The following is a 20,304-nucleotide window of genomic DNA, read 5'->3' as shown; positions in this document are numbered from 1 at the left end:
AGTGTTTCAATTTTGAGCGCTTTGCTTCGGACTTTCGAGGCGGCCCCGCAAGTCTTCACGGTATCCTAAGGAATGTGGCTCATTGGCTACATTTAGAGGGGATTAGAATCTCGATGTATTTGGACGACTGGCTAATACGAGCAAAGTCGAAGCAACAGTGTCTGGAGGACCTTTCGATAACATTAAAGATGACGCAGTCATTGGGGATTCCTAGTCAACCTCAAGAAGTCCCAGCTGGATCCCCAGCAGAACATATTTACTGGGGATTCGGATGGATTCTCGGTGGGGTTTTTCTAGCGTCTCCGTCAACAGAGAGAATAGAACGCTGCCTTACAAAGGTGTCGGGATTTCTAGGGAAAGAACATTGTTCCGCGAGGGAGTGGATGAGTTTGCTGGGAACCATTTCCTCGTTGGAACAGTTCGTTTCCCTAGGGAGACTGCACCTAAGACCACTTCAGTATTATCTGAAGGAGAACTGGGATCAAAGTTCCCAGGACCTCGAAGAGTCATTCAGGATAACGGACAAGGTCAAACAAGATCTTCGGTGGTGGTTAGACCCGAAGACCACTCGGTCAGGAATATCCTTGCACATAAAGAGCCCTCTCCGAGCGTTGTTTGCAGACGCATCGGACGTAGGGTGGGACAACGTTGATTCGCAAGAAGTGTCGGGAACCTGGGAAGGAGCTCAGGTGTCCTGGCACATAAACAAAAGGCAAAAAGGAACTGAAAGCCATTCACCCTAGCTCTCTTGCACTTTCAACCAAAACAGATATTATTGGATCGATCATTCAGGTCAATTCAGACAACACGACAGCCCTAGCATATATCAGAAGCAAGGGGGAACTCATTCATTCTCCCTTTACGAGACAGCGAGGGAGTTGTTGCTTTGGGCGCAAGAGAAGCAGATCTCTCTTCTAACGAGATTTATTCAGGGAGAGAGAAATGTTCGAGCGGATCTGCTAAGCAGAAGAGACCAAGTGCTCCCCACCGAATGGACTCCTCCACCCTCAAGTGTGCGATCAGTTATGGGGGTTATGGGGAAGGCCGAACGTAGACTTGTTCGCAACCAACTGAACAAGAGGTTGGAGAATTATTGCTCCCCCATCGCGGATCCAAGAGCAATAGCGATAGACGGTCTCCTCATGGACTGGAAGGGAATAGACGGGTACGCTTTTCCCCCTTCAAACTGGTAGGGGAAGTAAAAAAATAGGTAAGAAAGTTTGCCTCCTCAGAGGAACGAAATTAACTTTGATCGCTCCCTTTTGGCCAGCCCTAGATTGGGTGACAGAGTTGCTGGAGTGGATAGTGGATCTTCCCAGATCGCTCCCACTAAGGAGCGATCTTCTCAAACAACCCCACTTCGACAGGTATCACACAAAAACCCCTCCCCGCTCCTAAGTCTGACTGCTTTCAGACTATCGAAGGACTCGTTAAAGCGAGGGGGTTTTCTCCGCGAAGCTTCAAAAGCAATCGCAAGAGCCCGGAGGACCATCCACATTACGGGTGTACCGCAGTCGAAGTGGGAAGTGGTTTAGAAGATGGTGCAGGACGCATGAGCTATCCTCTTCCAGTACCTCTATAACCGACATTGCAAATTTTCTTCTTTACCTTAGAAGAAAGTGTGGCCTAGCGGTATCTACGATCAAGGGGTATAGAAGTATGCTGCCTCGGTGTTTAGGCATAGGGGTCTGGAGGTGTCGGACAATAAGGATCTACATGACCTTATTAGGTCTTTCGAGACCTCAAAAAGTCAGATTAATAAAAATCCCAGTTTGGAACTTGGATATAGTGCTGCATTACTTGATGTCTGAAAGATTCGTACCTTCCAATAATTGTTCTTTTAGGGATTTGACGAGGAAATCTCTATTCCTGTTCGCCTTAGCCACGGCAAAAGGGTGAGTGAACTTCAAGCGTTAGAGGGCAGAGTGGGGTTTAAGAAGGAGGCTGCAATTTGCTCTTTTAAGCCTCTCTTCTTAGCCAAGAACGAAAACCCATCAAAACCGTGGCCTAGAAGCTTCGAAGTGAAGGCACTCTCTTCTCTTACGGGGGAAGAAAAGGAAAAGACCCTTTGTCCAGTAAGAGCGCTAAAATTTTATCTACAAAGAAAGTCTCTTTTGGGAGGTACGCAGGAAAGTCTTTGGTGTTCGGTCAAAGATCCTACAAGACCAATATCAAAAACGCCCTTACGTTTTTCATTAAAGACGTTATTAAGGAAGCGCATCTTAAATGTGGTGAAGAACAATTTAAACTCCTCGGGTAAAAGCACACGAAGTGAGGCCATAGCAACCTCAATGGCTTTTCATAAAACGTGGTCCCTCCATTCAAAATCTAATTGAATCCACGTATTGGAAGTGTAACTCAGTGTTCGCCTCTCACTATCTAAAGGATTTGAGAGTTACTTATGATAAGTGCTTTTCACTGGAGCATATGTGTCCGCGGATTTAGTGCTGGGAGGAGGAGCTGAGGTTAATCCTAATTAGTTAGGTTATGTAATTTTAACATTATGGTGTTTGGTTTTTTATGGTTGACTGAAAGAGGGTATAGGAAGAACCCTTTTCAGTTCTTAGATTTAACATGGTTAGAGAGGTCAGGTGGTCGGGATTAACTTTTGGTCTCCTCGTTGTGCATTATGTAAAGCCTAAAGCTCTGTCATGTAAGAGGGCTAGCCCCCATTGATAAGATACAGGTCAGGCTCTGCCATGTAAGCGGGTAAGCCCCATTGGTACGATCCATGCAGGTTCTGTCGCGTAAGCGGCTAGCCCGCCCCATTGACATGATCCAGATGGGCTGTTTCGGTCATAGGTGGTTTACCTCACTGAAGCTCTTGAGGCAGGCAGACTAAATGACAGTAATCATGAAGTCTTCAGCCCAAACAGGTAAGAACCAAGGATTGATATCCTACAACAATTGTTTGTTTCCCGTTTATTAGAAATTTTGTTTTATTTATATATAGCTGTCTCTCGCCCTCCACCAAGGGTGTCAATCAGCTAAGTATAGATCTGCCTGGTAAGTCGCATGTATAATGATATTGTTAAGATACAATAAAGTTTTATACATACTTACCTGGCAGATATATACGATTAAGGGCCCACCCAGCCTCCCCTCAGGAGACAGGTTAAGAGAAAAATCTGCTCCGAAAACGGGAATGGTTGGGATTCCGCCACCCAGCGCGGGAATGGTAGATCACCTGACCTACCGGTAGCGTGTGCCGCGAGTTTTGAATTCTGTCGGGACGGACGGAGTCTATAGCTAAGTATATATCTGCCAGGTAAGTATGTATAAAACTTTATTGTATCTTAACAATATAATTTTTCTCTACAAAGTTACTTAAAATATCTTTCAATAAATGTGTGATGGTACATAGTAAAATTGTTTCTTTCCACAAAATATCTTTGTAAAATAGGAGGGCATCTTATGCAACTGTGCATCTTATACACCAGCAAATATGGTATTTATTTCTTTACTTAATGGCTAACAAAACTAAAATATCCCCCATTTTGTTTTCAGTCCCCAGTGCATCAGTATCAGTAATTTTCTGTGAGTTTCAGTAATATTCAAGCTCTAGTAATTTGCAGTATGTACAGAATTGTTGTACAGGGTTTGTTTTGTTTTGTGTAAGGGATGCATGTATATTCTAACCTTTCAACTCTTGCCCAATTCTTATTTGTGCACTTTGAAAACTAATCACCATTTATCTTGTCACAGTAACGTTGGCAAATACCGTTGTACATTTGCCAATAGTCCCTTGCATACACAATATTCTAACTACCTGAGTACCAGTTTTCCAGCTGGCACTAGATGGATTTTTCCTAATGTCAAAGACCTCAGGTTTTGTTTTAGTATGGAAAAATACAATTGATGAAAAATTTGTCATTGTAGTGTGCCCTACATTTAAGGGCCAGCTGTGTTCCCATTTGAAATTAGTAATATGTAACTAATTTGGTACCAAGCCTTAATTTGGTACCAAGCCTCATTGACTAAACCGATTCACCAAAGATTACACGTGAAAGTTTTCAGGTTTGTAGAATTAGCAAAAATTCTGTATGTGCTCTGTCAAAATTTTAGATTTTTTGCTAGACACTGGTCATGAACATTGATACCTCCATTACCCTCATGACTTAAAACATTGAGCTGATGTATGTGTAATTTTGAAACAGGCACTATCAAACTGATGCATGTGTAATCTTTTTTTTGCAGGTCGTAATGAAAAAGGTCAGTTGGGAGTTGGTGATTCTGAAAATCGTGCAGGAATAGTTCCTGTTGACAGTCTCTCAGATTTCACAATAGTGCAGCAGCAGTTGGCCGCAATCACACGCTCTTTTTAACTGATCGAGGAACTGTATTTGCTTGTGGTGACAATAAGTCTGGTCAGTGTGGTACGGGAAACACTATTGCCGTTATCAATGTTCCATGCAGGATAAGCTTTAAAGAATCAAGAATCACAAAGGTAGGTTGCACTTTTTCTTGTAAATTTGGTTGTATTGCAGGCATCAGTTTTTTAAACCTTCATTGACCAGAAAGACGTCCTTGAGTACTACAAGTACAACTTTTCATCACAAGCTCATCAGTCATATAAGTATGCCCACTTTCATGGTATTAAAATGACCTCAAATGAAGACTAGAAAAGCCCCAGGGCTAAATTGGAAATGAAAAGCTACTCAATGTAAAGCAGCAGAAGAGCCACTCACAAATGAACTGGGACCTTCAAATGTATGAAAACTTAGCGAAGGGAACGAAATAGGACAGAGGAAGAGTGGGATAAGAACTTTCACAAGAAATGGTTATTACAAATGGGAAACGATGCACTGCAATGTGGTCATTACAGGATAATAAGACTACTTAGAGTGCTATGTGAAAAGGCTAAGAATTATAACCAAAATAGGTAACTGCCAGTTTGGCTTGATGCCTAAGTGATTAACAACAGGGGCAAAAACTTGTGATGGGTGTTGGTTTGGAAAAGGGAAAGTATTTAAGCTTTCTCTGTCTTGAGTACCCTGTGATGATTTCAGTAATCATAATAATGTGAAAGGGAATGCATGCTGCTTGTATATTTCTGTAGTATACAGTTTTTTTATTTTTTTCGGTCTTATGTACTGTCGGGCAAAAACTGGTGGCATAGTTTCATAATTTTTTGTTTTCAAAGATGGAAGAAATCATATGTAATGACATTAAAAACAGTCACTGATAGCTTTAGAACATTATGTTATATTATTGTGTAAAACTATTTTCCATATAGCAAAATTGACATGAATGAAACGAAGTGGTAAAAAACGTCATATCACAACCATAGATATACATTACCAAATAGATAGGAGATACCTATCACTAGTAGTATTGCATAAACATAGTCCTTAAATTGTCATTTCAATATTAAGTTGAAGGTAGCTATCAAATTTAAAAACAAAAAGAAAAAAAAAACTATTTGTTCCGATACGTAATACAAACCTGAGGTCCTTTAACAATAGGAATATACTTTCGGCATAGCTAGAATTACGGCCGTTGAATCTTAAACAAGGTGGTTAGGCAGTAACTACCATGGGGCAGACTAGCCTGCCCGGATGTAAACACTCCACTTTACTTTCGGCCGTCTTCCGAGAAAGACGTGTGTTTGTAAGCTCCAGCTGACTGGTCGTTAATCTTTTTTCCCGGTGGGGTCCTTTTGGTTTATTTTTGTATTTAAATAATTATGCATATACGGTGTTTGATATTGATAATAAACAAAGGTTTGTCCTTGGTTTTTCAATTAATATACAAACCCACTTTGTGATAGCCTTTGTAACCGCCCCTCTAGTTGTGTCAAGAGCCGGCGGCTAAGGTATGCTAACTTATTTAGATTCTTTCGCCCTTTAACATTGGCTCAGACCTGCATGTGGACAAGATATGTATTTATCGTGAGGGATGATCCTGTAATGGGACATGTATTCATTCAGAAATTACGATTATGCTTGGGAATTACCAAGGGAACTTTAAGGTTTTTCTGTTTTTTGTTGTTATGGTAATTTCTCTTCTCCTTCTTCCTTTCACTTACTATCGGAAGAAGGTAGAAGGATGGGCGTGCGGTGCTGATGTTGGGGGATCTCTTACTTCGGAGGGCGGCGTCCTTGGATGTGTGTGGAGTAACCTCATTACTTTAATATTTTTTTCCCTTATTTTACAGACTAGTGGTGATTGTGTTTTCAGCAGTATTGGTTGGATGCTTTTCATATTAGTGATCCTAACCTTGGAATTGTACCTATGACTGGTAGCATGTTGCGTACCGATCCTCGAGTGTGTGTACTGATCCCTTGCTGATAATCATTTTCATTACCACTACTACCCTGGAGTTATGTCACTGGACGAAGCTGTCGCGCTGCCCGGTGAGGTTATCTGCTCCTGATGGTAGAAGTCTGGCAGAAGGAGAAACCGAAGAGGAAGAGAGCTCGTCAAGTGACGTCATCTTCCCCCCCCCCCCCCCCTCTTCTAGATCATTTCTTTATTGCCTCCCCCCTTCAACTTTTAAGGCTTTGCCGTAAAAGAGAAGGTGGTCTCTCCCCAAAAGAAGTCTCGTCACGGGACTTCTAAGGGTCTGTCTCGCTCCGGTGAGACAGGTGAGTCTTCCGCGGCTGCTCCTGTTCCTTCGGGAACGGGGCCCGTCTCTCCTTCCTCAGGGAGGAAGCAGACGGGGACCATGGAGGGTACTGGCCACCACCGGTATCTCCTCTCCCGGTTCTGAAGGTTCCATCTCCGGACCGGGAACCGTCTCAGCCGCCCGCATGAGTGTACGGTCACAGGTGACCGTGCAGCCAGGGTCCAGACTGCGGAGTTTGCTCACCGTGTCAGGACCCAGGCACGGAGCGGAAGATGGTAGGAGTCGCTCGGGTGACTTGTCAGACCGGCGATGGCTCTCGCAGCGATCGTCCGGTGCCCAGGGTTGACATGACGTTCCCGCGGGTCCGTGCACGCAGAGACCGGTGGAGGCAGGCCAATCAGCCCTCTTTTAATTAATTCTTTTCTTTCAGAGACAGCCCCACCCAGACGACGGTCGCGTTTGCACGACCGACCAGTCTTGTGGGTGGCAGACGCTTCACCTGCTAGGTAGGAGTTTCGTAGCCCTCCTTGAGGAAGCGTTCTCTTCACTGCTACTCCCGCAGGTCCCTCCGGACAGTTGCAGTTGGGCCGTGTTGCTTTGGCAACTGCCCCAACTCCGTCCTGGATGGAGGACCTGTCGGATGTCCTGAGGAACTGGCGAAGAGGAAGATGTCTCCGTCGTCTTCTGCCGCCTCTTCCCCTTCGACTTCTAAGGCCCCACAGCCGAAGAAGAAGAAGGTAGCCTCCTCCCCACTAAGAAGTCTTGCTCAGAGACCTCTAAGGGTCTGTCCCACTCCCGTTGGTCCCATTGCTGAATAATCACAGGTTCCATGCAACGTAAAAGCACCATACAAACAAACAAACAAACCACTCCGGTGGGACAGTTGGGGCTTCTGCTAGTCCTCCTGTTCCTTTGGGAACGGGGCCCGTCTCTCCTTCCGCAAGGAAGATGATGACGGGGGCCGGAGGGGTACCGGCTAACACTGGTACCTCCTTTACTGGCACCAGAGGTTCTGCCTCGACGCCAGGTACCGTCTCGGCCTCTCGTTCACGAGAGGTACCGAGTATACGGTCACCTGCGGGTGACCGTGCAGCCAAGACCTAGGCAACCGAGTTTGCTCAGTGCCAGGATCCAGGCACGGAGCGGAAGACTGGTGGGAGTCGCCCAGGTGACTCCCACCAGGCCAGCGATCGCTCTCGTGGCGAGCCACTGGTACCCAGGGTTGACGCGACAGTCCCAGACCAGCCGCGGGCTGAGGCGAGGAAGTGGTCCTCTCGGTCGCCTGGACCAGCCTGGTCCAAGCGGCATGACGCGCCGTGAGGACAGGCCTCGCTCCCAGCGTAGCCTGTATTTGTCGCAGTTATCCTCCTCTGTGTTGGAGATTCAGAGAAGCCGTTTGTTGTCTTATTCTCCTTTTGGCGATTCCCTTTTTGATATATCATGAGTTTTTGAAGGAACATCAAGGTGATGCCTCTTCCCAAGCTCACTGGGCCTTGTCAAGGGCTTTTTCCTCTGGTCTTCCTCCCGTTCCTTCAAGGAGTAAGCGTAAGTTTAGTGCCAGATTCGTACCCTCTGCTCCAGCCCAACAACCTCCTCCTTCTGGCTCGTTTTTCCAGAGTTCATCTCAGGTTTCTGGCGCCTCGGCTTCCTCCTCTGGTGCTTACTCTTTGAAACGCTGGAGAGGTTCTTGGCGTGGCTCTAAGGGCAGGGGAAGAGCTCAACCTCCAGGTGGACCACCTCCTTCTTCTTCTTCTTCTTCCTTGCCTCTGCGTAAGAATTTTCGGAAGTAGGCTGGAGAGAACAGTGGATGCTTGGGTGGTGGAGGTCCTGAAGGTAGGTTGCGAGTTCCCTTTTGTTTCGAGACCTCCACTTTCCAATCGTCCTCTCGAGTTCAGCGGTTATTCCTCACACTTAATCAGGGGTCAAGCCTTGGAGAAGGATGCCATAGAGCGAGCTCCTCCTCCCGGGTTTTACTCACGGGTGTTGTAGTTCTAAGGCCTCAGGTGCTTGGTGCCCCATCATAGATCTTAAGTTACGAATGGAGACTGTTCAGACTGTTCTTTCATCAGTCAGGATGGAGCACTGGATGATTTCCATCGATCTGCAGGATGCTTATTTGCAAATCCCCATCCATCCGAAGAGCAGACCTTACCTTGGTTTTTCACGGACTGGGGAGTTTTCCACTTCAAGACCCTTTGTTTCACCCTCACCACTGCTCCACAAGTCTTTTCTCAGGTGATGGCTCCTGTTTTGGCTATTTTGCATCAGTTAAATGTAAGGATGCTTCGGTATCTGGACGATTGGTTAGTCCAGGCCGAATCTCTAGAGAAATGTCTCCGGTCGAGGGAGATAGTTCTGTCTCTTTGTGTCGAGTTGGGCATTCATATCAACTTCGACAAGTCCTGTCTAATCCCTTGCCAGATCATGACTTATCTGGGGATTGTTTTGAATTCTCAGATTTTGAGGCCTTCTCCCACTCCAAAATGGATAGACAAGCTTCTAAGTCTGGTCGAAGAATTTTTGTCCTTCATGATGCAGCCAGTTTCTCTTTGGAGGACTCCTGGGCCATTTGTCATCCCTCATCCAACTGGTTCCTGGAGGTCGTCTCAGAATGAGGTCCCTTCAGTCGACACTTCGCCAGTTGTGGGATTTCGTGTCCGAGGACACGATATTCGCCTCCTCTCCACAGTCGGAAGGATCTCTGTTGGTGGATGTAAGTTCACCGCCTCAACTCAGGGACATCTCTTCTTTCAGTTCCGCCCGACCTAATGTTTTGGTCAGATGCCTTGGATCAAGTTTGGGTCGCGCACCTGGGCTCTGAATCCGCTTCAGGCCTTTGGTCAGAGGAAGAGAGGATCATGTCAATAAATTGGAAGGAACTAAGGGCAGTGTACCTAGCCCTTCTTTCATTTCCAGATCAACTGTTGGAGTCAGTTGTCGCGATCTTCGTCGCAACACCACAGCAGTCTTGTACTTAAGAACCAAAGAGGCACACAGTCGGACCTTCTCGACTCAAGAAGCGCGATCAGTCCTGTGTTGGGCAGAAGACGGGGATTACGTTGGTCCCTCAGTTTATCCTGGGCCATCACAATGTCTTGTCAAACGCCTTGTCGAGACCGAATGAAGTTCAAGGGTCGGAATGAACACTTGCCAGGAAGTCTTCGACAGCCTCAGGAAGAAGTGGCCTGTCACAGTCGGTCTGTTTGCCACCCCACTGAATTTTAGGTGCCACAGATCTTTGCCTCTTTACCAACTCCTCCAGCATTCCTAATACCCCAATCTCTGGAATGTACCACAACAGAACGCTCTTTTTGGCAGGACTGTGGGAGGGCCTTCCAGCCAATGCATTTCCTCCGTTTACTCTGGTGAGGTCAGTCCTCAACAAAGTGAGAGCAACCAAGCGTCTGGATCTCACCTTGATTGCCCCCTTCTGGCCACAAAAGGAGTGGTTTCCCGACCTACTGGAAGCTCTGGGGGAGCCCCCCATTCGTCTGACAGAGAGACCAGATCTTCTCAAACCACCCCATTTTCATCAGTTCCATCAGAGGCTCCACAAGCTCATCTTCATGCCTAGAGACTGTCAGGAGATTCTCCAAGCACGAAGGGTTGTCCTCCAGAATGGCGCGACAATTGGCCGACCCAGTCAGCAGTGTTCTTCCTCCGACATGGGACATTAATAAAGTCCTTAAAGTCTTTAGGTTCCGTCCGTTTGAGCCTCTGAATACGGCCGATTTTGGGGACCTCTCTTCTAAGGACACTCTTTCTTGTCTCGCTGGCTACAGCCAAGAGGGTGGGTGAACTGCAAGCACACTTTTCTGGTTGCTAGATCTGGACAAGACATGATTTTGTCATACCTTCCCGAATTTGTCGCAAAGACTGAATAGTCTCATAATTCCATTCCCCATAATTCCATTCCCAGGTCTTTCGTGCTGAAGTCGCTGGTCGACTTTGTTGGTAATTTAAATGAGGAATTAGTTCTTTGCCCTGTTAGGGCGCTCTCATGCTATTTACGCCGGACGAAGGACATTCAGGGTTGTCCCCGTCATCTGTTGGTTTCACCCCGAAATGGCTAAAGAGACCTATATCAAAGAATGGTGTATCCTTTTTTCTCTGAGATCTTATTATTAAAACTGGTGGTTCGGCTGCCTGTGAGGGCCAGACGCCGAGAGCACACAGTATTAGAGCAGTTGCAATACATCCTAGCTTTTATGAAGAACGTTTCAGTCGCCAAGGTGCTTGAGGCGGCGACTTAGCGTTCTATTCTGTTTTTTTGCCCTCCTTTTACTTCGAGGGATATTTCTCTAGTTCTAGGCGACCTTCGTTCCTTGGGCCCGTTGGTGATGGCAGGACAGGTCGTCAGACAGGAGAATTAGGTAGTCTTCCTGTTTTACGTTTGGTTGTTACCTGTATATTATTTTTTCTTTTTAGTTGTATATATTTTTTGTTTTTACATTATAACTTATGGCAGTTTCAGGTTTAGTTATAATGGGAATTAGGCAGTTTCGTATTTAGGTGTTGTTGATGACAAGGACTAGCTGCTTGACAACTCATGCTGCTTCCATTGTCAGTGTGACATGGGACCAGCCACTGGGTTGTCGGCACTGGCGACTATTCTTCTCCCAAAGTCGATGCCGACCTAGGACTAGCCACTGGTTCGCTTGTCCTGACGACTCGCGCTTCTTCCATTGTCCTTCTGGATAGGGAATTAGTTGATGGATCGTCTGCTGTCATCTGGTGACTTGTTCACCATCTACTTTTTGTCTCGCTTGTTTTCTCGGAGTCAGACACTCATGTGAGATCAGGCGACATTTAGTAGCCCTGAGTTTCTTGTTGACGACATCAGTTGCGTTGGAACATCCTCCGATGATAGTTTAACATGAGGCCAGGTTGGACTGCCGGCACTCGTCCTTCGGGACTGAGTCACCTTTTTGCTCCGCGCTCCTTTCTCTTGGCACCAGAAAGCTCGAGTCAGGAGTTGCTCATGAGCCAATATCGCTGCTGGCGACGTTGGGTTGCGTTGATACACCCCCAATGTTTGCTTAGCTTTGAATCGCCCAGGCAGTCCAGGCACTCATTCTTCAGGGAAAGAGTTGTCAATACCCGATCCTCTCTCTTGGCGCCAGACATTTCGTGAGAGAGCAGGTGTTGTTGTAGTGCTTGATAAAGTCATCGGGGTGCAGCCTTGCTGTCCTCATTTTGTCTGACTGGTCACCTGGTCGGGCACCTGACCTTAGTATAGACTGACTGACTATACACTTACTCCTTGTCCTTTACTACCGCAGTTCTGCGGCATTATGGTAGGAGACTTTGAGTTCTTAGTATCTTAGACCTCGGGTTGAGTTTTTAACTGCCTATGATATATATTTCTTTGATTGTTTTATGTCCTATTCTGTCCGAAGGGGAAATTGTACTCAGATTCCCTCCTTTTCAATATGGTTAATCGGGCTAGATAAATTATATTAAGGTAATGTTTATTAATATGGAATTTTTATTCTAAAATTATTATTGCTAATACTTAACTGTATAATTTATCTAGTCCCACCCATCGTACCCCACGATCTGCCTATCACAACTGATTTTCAGGGAAGGTTTTGTAGCTGTCAACGGCAGTGTTGCCAACTAGTGACGGGGTTGCCAATGTGGTAAATTTTGGTGCGGTTTTGGGGGATTTAGGGCTAGAATAAACTTTATAACAGGAAGTATTCATTAATATTAATTTTAGAATAAAAAATTCCATGTTTATTTAGGAAAATTTACAAGGGAATGGGTGGTGTATTTGACACTTCATTTTTTTTTTTTAATTCTTTAACAGGTAGCATGTGGAGGAGAGTTCAGCATGATTGTTGATAAAAAAGGTTACCTTTATTCCTTTGGGTTACCTGAATATGGTCAACTTGGGCATAATACAGATGGTAAATTTTTCCTGACCAGCAACAAGCTTGCATTCCAGCATGAAAGAACACCAAGAAGAGTTCCAATCTTTGTAGAACGCAGTAAAGATGGTCACCCCACCCCTGTTACAGATGTACAAATTGTGGATGTTGCTTGTGGCTCTAATCATACAGTAAGTATATTATTATTCACTCAAGTATTGTATCTTTGTGGTATGGTGTTGATGGATGAATTTTCTAAAATCAAATTATAGGTTAAGTAATATAAAAGAAAAAACTTTTGCATAGTTATTTCTAATTATTCTTAATTTCAGGTTGCAATTGATGCTAAGAAGAGGGCATTTTCATGGGGCTTTGGTGGTTATGGAAGATTAGGTCATGCCGAGCCTAAAGATGAGTATGTACCACGTTTGATAAAATACTTTGATGGCCATAATCGTGGTGTAACCAAAATTTATTGTGGCTCCACATACACCAATTGGAATCAGTCTTTTGGGTCCTTTCGTTGTGGGGCCAGACAAAGCGCACCTGGAGAAGCTAATATGTATCCTAAACCCTTGCAAGAAACCTTTGTGGTTGGGATATTCGGTCAGTAGGTTGTTCAACTACCTCAATAGTTGTTGCTGCAGATGAAAGTGTAATAGCTTGGGGTCCCTCGCCTACATATGGAGAACTGGTAAGAATCAGTACAGTCATTATTTTAAGGAAATTGTTGGAGGAATGTGCCAGCATTTGCTTTAGAAGGAAGTGGTGTGCCATAGTGTACTTACTAATAGTGGTAGGGTATGATCACATTCGGGTACACATGATGGAAGACAAAAGTACCACCCTCTTAAGAAAAATATTTCCAAATATTTTGAAAGATAAGTTTATAGAGACTAGATGGTTTTTACGAAAAGGTTGAGGTTTGATTTTTCCTAGTTATCTCATGATAATATTTCAGGCTATTGCATATATTTCAAACCACTCATCACCTCATGTCATTTCTTGACTTTTCGGTTGTGTTGAATTACCTTCATGCCATAGTTTACTACATATTTATCTTTTTAGATAATCTTAGATTTTCATATACAGTGGTACCTCATTTGTCGAATATTCCTTCCGTTTTTTTTTCGAAAAAAAATGCTCGTATATTTCGAACTGACCGATTATCTTGTTTATACTTTGTATTCGACGGCCTACTGTGTCCTACAAGAAAACCTGTATTAAACATTTTTTTCATTTACAATATAAAGTTTAATGATGACCTATACAACAAAAATAAAGAGATAATAAAGCATTTGAACATAAAATTTAGCATAAAAGATGTACATAATTGTACGTCACCATGGTGACGTGTAGCTGACTTGAGACTGAACAAGGGAGCATTGATATGTTGAGGAGAGAAGGAGAAGAAAGGGTTAAAATATTATTACTGTATGTATGTAAAAGCAATAACTTCACATCAAAAAAGGGAATTTCACAATAAATTAAATATATAAAGATAAAATATGAAAACAATCAAATGCAATACAGAAACAATAAAAAAATCAAGTCTTACCGGCAATTGAGCCAGTGTTCAGTGCGACGAGTGAGATGGTATAGTTGAACAATATTCAGCAAATAGTAAATGATAGAACAAAACTTTTCACAAAAATTTAGCATTAATAATTAACAAAATCATTCGTCATTGCGGAGATGCACAGCTAATTTGAGGTATAGGAAGGAATCGTTAATATTTTTGAGGAATAATGAAAGTTATTTCACAATAAATTTAGCATAATGATAAGACTATGAAAACAATCGAATGCAATACAATAAAAAAGGAAAAAAAGAAGTCTTACTTGATCCCAGCGTTCATTGCGCTGAGTGAGATGATAGAGAGGAGAGGAGAGGAAAGACAGGCGGTCCTGCTTCTTACTGACTTACCAGGGCTGGGCTACGATGAATATTCGCCAATTTTCTTTCACTTCCACTCAATTTGCCCAAATCACTTAATTTTGTTACAGTAAAATACATATCTAGCGACAATTGCGTTTATGATATTTCACCATTGTAAGTAATAACTCGGCTCCGTAATAAAAACAGTGTGTGCCTTCGATTATTTGTTTATTTTAAATTCTTGGCATTTGCTAACAGTAAGTTGATGTATTGTGGCACAATTAATTTCCTTCATACACTTGAGATCTAAGTGTAAACGTATCAACAATCATACAAGCTGGTTACTCTCTCTCTCACACAGACAATCGGCGACAAATTTTATTGATTCCTTTGATTATCCATGTTTCCGACACGGCATACAAACCTTCGGATCCTTTTACAATAGGAAGGTACTAGCGCAGCTGGATAGGTCGTAAGCTTTCGAACAATGGGTTCGGTAGTTAACTGCTTGTCCGACAGGCGCGCGCCGGTTTCGCGCGACTGGGAGGTAAACAAATCACTTTTTTGCTTTCGGCCTCACAGCGAGTGGACGTGTGTGTTCGACGCTCTCTGCCCGCTTCTCGTCGTTTGCTTTCATGAGTATTTGGTTGTGTTTATGTGTGAATCATTTGTAAGTACAATCATTTCCTCTCTTATTTCATCATGTTTGTGAATTGATCAATAATGGAATCTCCACGCCTCGCTTACACCCGCCCCCCGGAGATTATGCCCGGGTACCAAGAAGGGCGTAAATGCGGAAAGTTCCGCTCCATAATCCGGAAATTGATCCACATATTGTTCCGATACGTAATACAAACCATCGGCCGGGTCCTTTAACAATAGGAAGTAGCTAGCGGCAGCTGGAACGGTCGTAAGCTTCGAACAAGGGGAGAACGGTAGTTAACTGCTTGTCCGACAGCGCGCGCGCGCGACTGGGAGGTAAACAAATCACTTTTGCTTTTGGCCGCGGGTGTGAAGGACGTGTTCGTCATCGCTCTCTGCCCGCTTCATCGTCGTATGCTTTGTTTATATTGTGTTTTTCTACTAATGGTTTGTTTTTTTGACTTGAAAATGAAACTGTAAGTACACTGTTTTCATTTTCATTACTTAATATGAACCAACATGGAGTTATCGCCGTAGATGCGGCGATTTCCTCTCTTTTCATGATTGAACCCTTGAATTATGTCTCGGTGCCGAGGGCGGGCGCGCTCGCGCCGAGTCTATATTTTGGGCGAAAGTGTGTAATTGAAAAATGTAAGTACTCTTTTCATTATATTTTTGCCCTGTGCGTTCATTACCGAGAGTGTGATTGCGCTCGGCACGAGCCTTTTAATTTTGTATAATAGAATGCAATGAAAGTGGATTCGCAATTGCAATATTTTCTTTTCATTTTCATTTATTATTTGCATGAAATTTAATTTGGATCAATTTTCGTTCTTACCCGGGAATTGATCCTTAACGATTTTTTATGTGAATGAAATCGCAAGTGCAGTATTCTGTTTTCATTTTCATATATATTTTATGATAGCATCATATATGGATCAAGTTTCCGTTCTTACCCGGGAATTGATCTTTTTTCCCTTTAAGTTTCTATGAAGTGAATCGCAAGGGCAGTATTCTGTTTTCATTTTCATATTACTTTTCACTGCTGTGCTGGGGTAGGGAAGCGAAGGTCTGCCAGTGAAGTCGTCGCGGAAAAAGGAACTTAAACTCCCGCGACTCCCTTGGTTCCGATTCCTTCTTCGTCTTCCTTCCTGCCCCCCGCTCAGCTTCTTCGTTGTATTTTGTATTTGGGGTCTTCTTGCGTTCGGGGTGGGGCATGTCTTCCCCCCGTGCGTGAGGGAACCCCTCTTACTAATCTATCTATGTTACCGCAGGTGCTACATCCGTGGGAGACGACCTTGGACAGGTATGGACCACCGCGGAGGCAGGGCGTGCCTAGCATCCACGGGCTGCTGCAGCGTCTAGCGAGGTCTGGGGCGGTCTCCACTACTAACACAGCTGCTTATGCTGCTCCCCCCCCCCCTCCTGGTCTACACTCCTCATGCTGTGTCGATGAAGCCGTCTGCCGCTACTAGGGCCGCAGCCGTACCGAGGTGGGGTTGCCGCCGCCGCCTGTTTTCTTCGTGTTGCCTGCCCCAGACTTCCGCTGTTCCAGCAGCTCGCCCCTGGACCGGCCGCCAGGACCCAGGTTCCGCTGGCTGCCGATGATTCTACGAGGCGATCGCTGGGCCTGCCGTACCTGCCGCTGATGTGATTCCCGCTGTTGGCTTGGCTGTCCCTTCTGGGTCTACCGCTGCCGCTGTTCCTGCCGCTCCTGAGCTGGTTGCTGTCCTGTCGCTCCTGGTTCCTGTGCCTGTCCATGCTGGTCCTGCCCACGGTGTGTCTTCCCCAGTCCCAGGTCCTTCCGGACAGGTGCAGTCTGGGCCGTGTTGCTTCGGCAATAGCCCCGGCTCCGGCCTGGATGGAGGACCTGACGACTGTCCTGCGTGAGCTGACGAGGAAGATGAGAAGAGGAAGCTGTCATCTTCGTCTTCATCCTCTGCTGCTGCCTCTTCCCCTTCGACTTCTAAGGCGGCCCATAAGCCGAAGAAGAAGAAGGGCTGCCTTCCCCCCTAAGAAGTCTCCTTCGGGAACTTCTAAGGGCCCGTCCACCCCGGTGGGAAGGGGGGTCCTTCTGCTGGTCCTCCTGCTCCTTCGGGAGCGGGGCCCCGTCTCCCCTTCCGTAAGGAAGAGATAGACGGGGACCAGAGGAGTATCGGTTAGCTCTGGTACTTCCTCGCCTGGTGCTAGCGCGATGCCGCTACGCCAGGTTCCGGCTCGGTCTCCTCGTTCGCGAGAGATCCCGAGTGTACGTTCTCCCTCGGAGACCGTGCAGCCAAGTTTGGCGGCCAGAGTTCGCTCGGCGCCAAGACGCGGCACGGAGCAGAAGGCTGGTGAGACGCTCAGGTGACTCTTGCCAGGCCAGCGGCCGCTCTTGCAGCGACCAGCTGGTAACCCTGGGTTTTCCCCCCTAAGAAGGCTCCTTCGGGACCTTCTAAGGGCCCGTCTCGCTCCGGCGATTCGGGGAGCTCTTCTGCTGGTCCTCCTGCTCCCTCGGGAACAGGGCCCATCTTTTCTTCTACCAAGGAGTTTTAAGAAGACGGGGACCAGAGGAGTAACCAGCTTCGGCTGGCAACTTCCTCGCCTGGTTTTAGCGGTTATGCCGCTAAACCAGGATCCGCCTCGGCGTTCTCGTTAGCGAGAAGTACCGAGTGGACGGTCTCCCGCGGGAGACCGTCCAGCCAAAGTCTTGACACTCGAGCTCGCTCGACCGCCAAGACCGAGCGCGGAGCAGAAGACTGGCGAGTGTTCGTGCAGACGACTCTCGCTAGGCCAGTGGACGCTCTCGCAGCGACCAGCTGGCTGCTCGGAGGGTTGACGTGACGGTCGCTGACCAGCCACGGGTTGAGGCGAGGAAGGGGTCCCCGCGGTCGTCGGTACCAGCCACGGCTGGTACCAGCGGCTCGACGCGCCGAGAGAACGCTCGCCGGTCTCACCGCGACAAACGAGCCTAGCAGGTCACCTGACGCCGTCTCCCATCGGGACCGGGCGGAGACGGTACCAGCAACAGCTCGCCTGACGCTAGAGATCAGCGTCGACGTTCTCAGCGCGAGCCTCTCGCCCCAGGCGAGCGGCAAGGCTAGGCCTGCTGCTCGATCGCCACTGGCGTGGACGATCAGCAGCAGCCCTCCAAGCACGCTGGTCCTGCCAGCGAGCTAGGGGGGAGCGTCAGATCTGCCTCTCCTGTACCTTCAACCTCCTCGGGCTACACCGGGAGGAGCGAGGTACCTATGAGTGATCGCGAGAGGTGCGCCGCTCAGCGATCCGCTATGACGCCGTATGGACCAGGCACGGTTCTAGGACCGACCAGGACATACGCGCAAGTACTGGAGGCGACCGTCAGGGGTCTGCCGCTGTTCCTCCTTCTGAAGGAGGAGTATCTCGGGATCTGTTCTTGTTGGAGGGGACTGGACGGTCCTACTCCGCAAGACACGGTTACTCCCGAGATACAGAGGAATTTGCAGAAGTCATTAAGCTGATTCGTCAGCATAATGACCTTGCGGAAGGATTGCCGCTCCCACCCGCTGAGCCCACGTCTCTGCTCGAGTCGTTTTTGGGGCCCGAGAGGGAACCCAAACCGACGGTGGGTCTGCCGCGATCGGAACTTGCCGATTCTGTCTCGAACCAGAGTCTCTCGTCTCCGGACAAGAAGGCTCTCTCAGTTCTGGCCGGTCGATCAAGCTACTTCCACCTCCTCTACTGCGACAGCGGCGTTTCTACGTGTCTTCGGACACCGTATTTGAATACTCCTTCGGTCCTCCTGAGAGGTTTGTTCGACCTCGACGAGGACTGGAATGAGTCGGAGGACGGTATCTGGCTCTCTCCTGTCAGGTGTCGATCAGCCCCACCCAGACGACGTTCACAGTGGCGGCAGACCCTTACCTACAGTGAGAGTTCGTAACCCTCCGCGGGAAAACGTGTTTCCTCCTGACGATACGTTTTCCCAGACTCTCCTACTCTTCTCCAACTGCTAGTTTCCACTGGGAAGGCGAGCGAGTATCCAATTCCTCCCCCATATCCCTCTCTCCTACGGTTACGAGGGAAAGGGGAGGGATCCTACAGAGATTTCTCTGTAGGATCCCACGTTCGGGACTGCGCTACCGGGGGGACCTTCGGGTCCTACCTGACGTAAGCGGTCGTTGAGAGGAATCCTGCCCCATTCTCGATTTCTACGGGAATCGAGAGGACCACCAGCCTATATCGTTTGACGAATTCGGTGGGGGTTTTCGCAGACTGCTTAGAATTCTACGGAATTTCTAACGCATTCAGTGTTCGAGTTTTACGATCTCCAAACACTTACGCGAGACCACGGTCCAAAGTGAGCGAGACGAGAATCCCCGATATACACGATAATCGGGAACCTCGCCTATGCTCGAATTCCTGGAATTTCTAGCATTGGGAAGAAGACTGCTGCTGAAGAAACTATCTCACAGTAGGCGACCAACCTGGACTAGAGAAGATCGGGACGGGAATATCCAGTTTGGCTTGAACTATCGTCTTAGTATTCTGTTCACCATTGAAGCTTTCCTTCGAGGAAGACTTCTCCTTCACTCTCTTTGATAGAGATCGAAGGTGGTCGATCTCCAATCCTTATTTTGTTTTCTTGAAGGAAGAATTTAGGATGGAGATCGTTGTTCAGAATCCTACAAATATACTACGTATATTAACCTCGCGACATGATTCTACTAAGCAGTTGAATTGTCCGAGGGGTAGGCGCATATCCTAGTTAATCTACGGATTGCGACTTATAAGAGAAGTATCTAATTGAACTGCAACTCGGGGTTGCCTGCAACCTCCCAGGAGTTTTCAGTTTCAATTTTATATACTTATGGTTTTGTCACGACAACACCATTTCAACTTTTATATTTACCGAAATTCGTTTCGCCTAAATATAATTGCTCGAGCATATCTTTTATGCTCGGTAGTTCTAGCCGAACGCATTCCTTCGTGGAATAATGGATTACCTGGCAACTCAGGATGACGAGTCAGCGTATTGAACTGCCTGATAGCAGCTCAGTATCAGCTGGACTCCGATATGCACGGTCCAGTATGTCTCTCTCTGCCCTGCTTTGATTGACTACCGAACCGTATCTCTGCCCAACAATCATGGACTTAGGTCTCTGATTAACGGGGATTCTCGCAATAATGAAGGACCATCTACTGCTGTGACGCTAGATTCCATCGCCTTCGACATTGCGAGAATTTTCAAGGATATCTCTTGGACTCTTTCATCTTTCTGTTTTACCGCACGGTAACAGAAGTATGTACAAGTCTCCCGCTGCATCGCACTGCGATAATGCGAATGATTTTGCAGACATCTGAGTTTGTCTTCAAAATATCTCG

At 46.5% G+C, this 20,304-nt stretch overlaps 1 protein-coding gene and 1 pseudogene across 2 annotated transcripts in view; both read left to right on the top strand.

The window, feature by feature from the left end:
• The window catches only part of LOC135225092 (protein RCC2 homolog), a 37,284-nt pseudogene extending 23,921 nt beyond the window's left edge, over positions 1–13,363 (top strand).
• LOC135224739 (dihydrolipoyl dehydrogenase, mitochondrial-like) overlaps positions 1–20,304 on the top strand; it is a 153,136-nt gene that overhangs the window by 53,312 nt on the left and 79,520 nt on the right. The window lies entirely within an intron of this gene.

This window comes from Macrobrachium nipponense, chromosome 12 (genome assembly GCF_015104395.2).
Source record: "Macrobrachium nipponense isolate FS-2020 chromosome 12, ASM1510439v2, whole genome shotgun sequence".
Classification (NCBI taxonomy): Eukaryota; Metazoa; Arthropoda; class Malacostraca; order Decapoda; family Palaemonidae; genus Macrobrachium; species Macrobrachium nipponense.
Note: the sequence above shows the minus strand (reverse complement) of the source record. Positions and strands in the feature narration are given on the sequence as shown.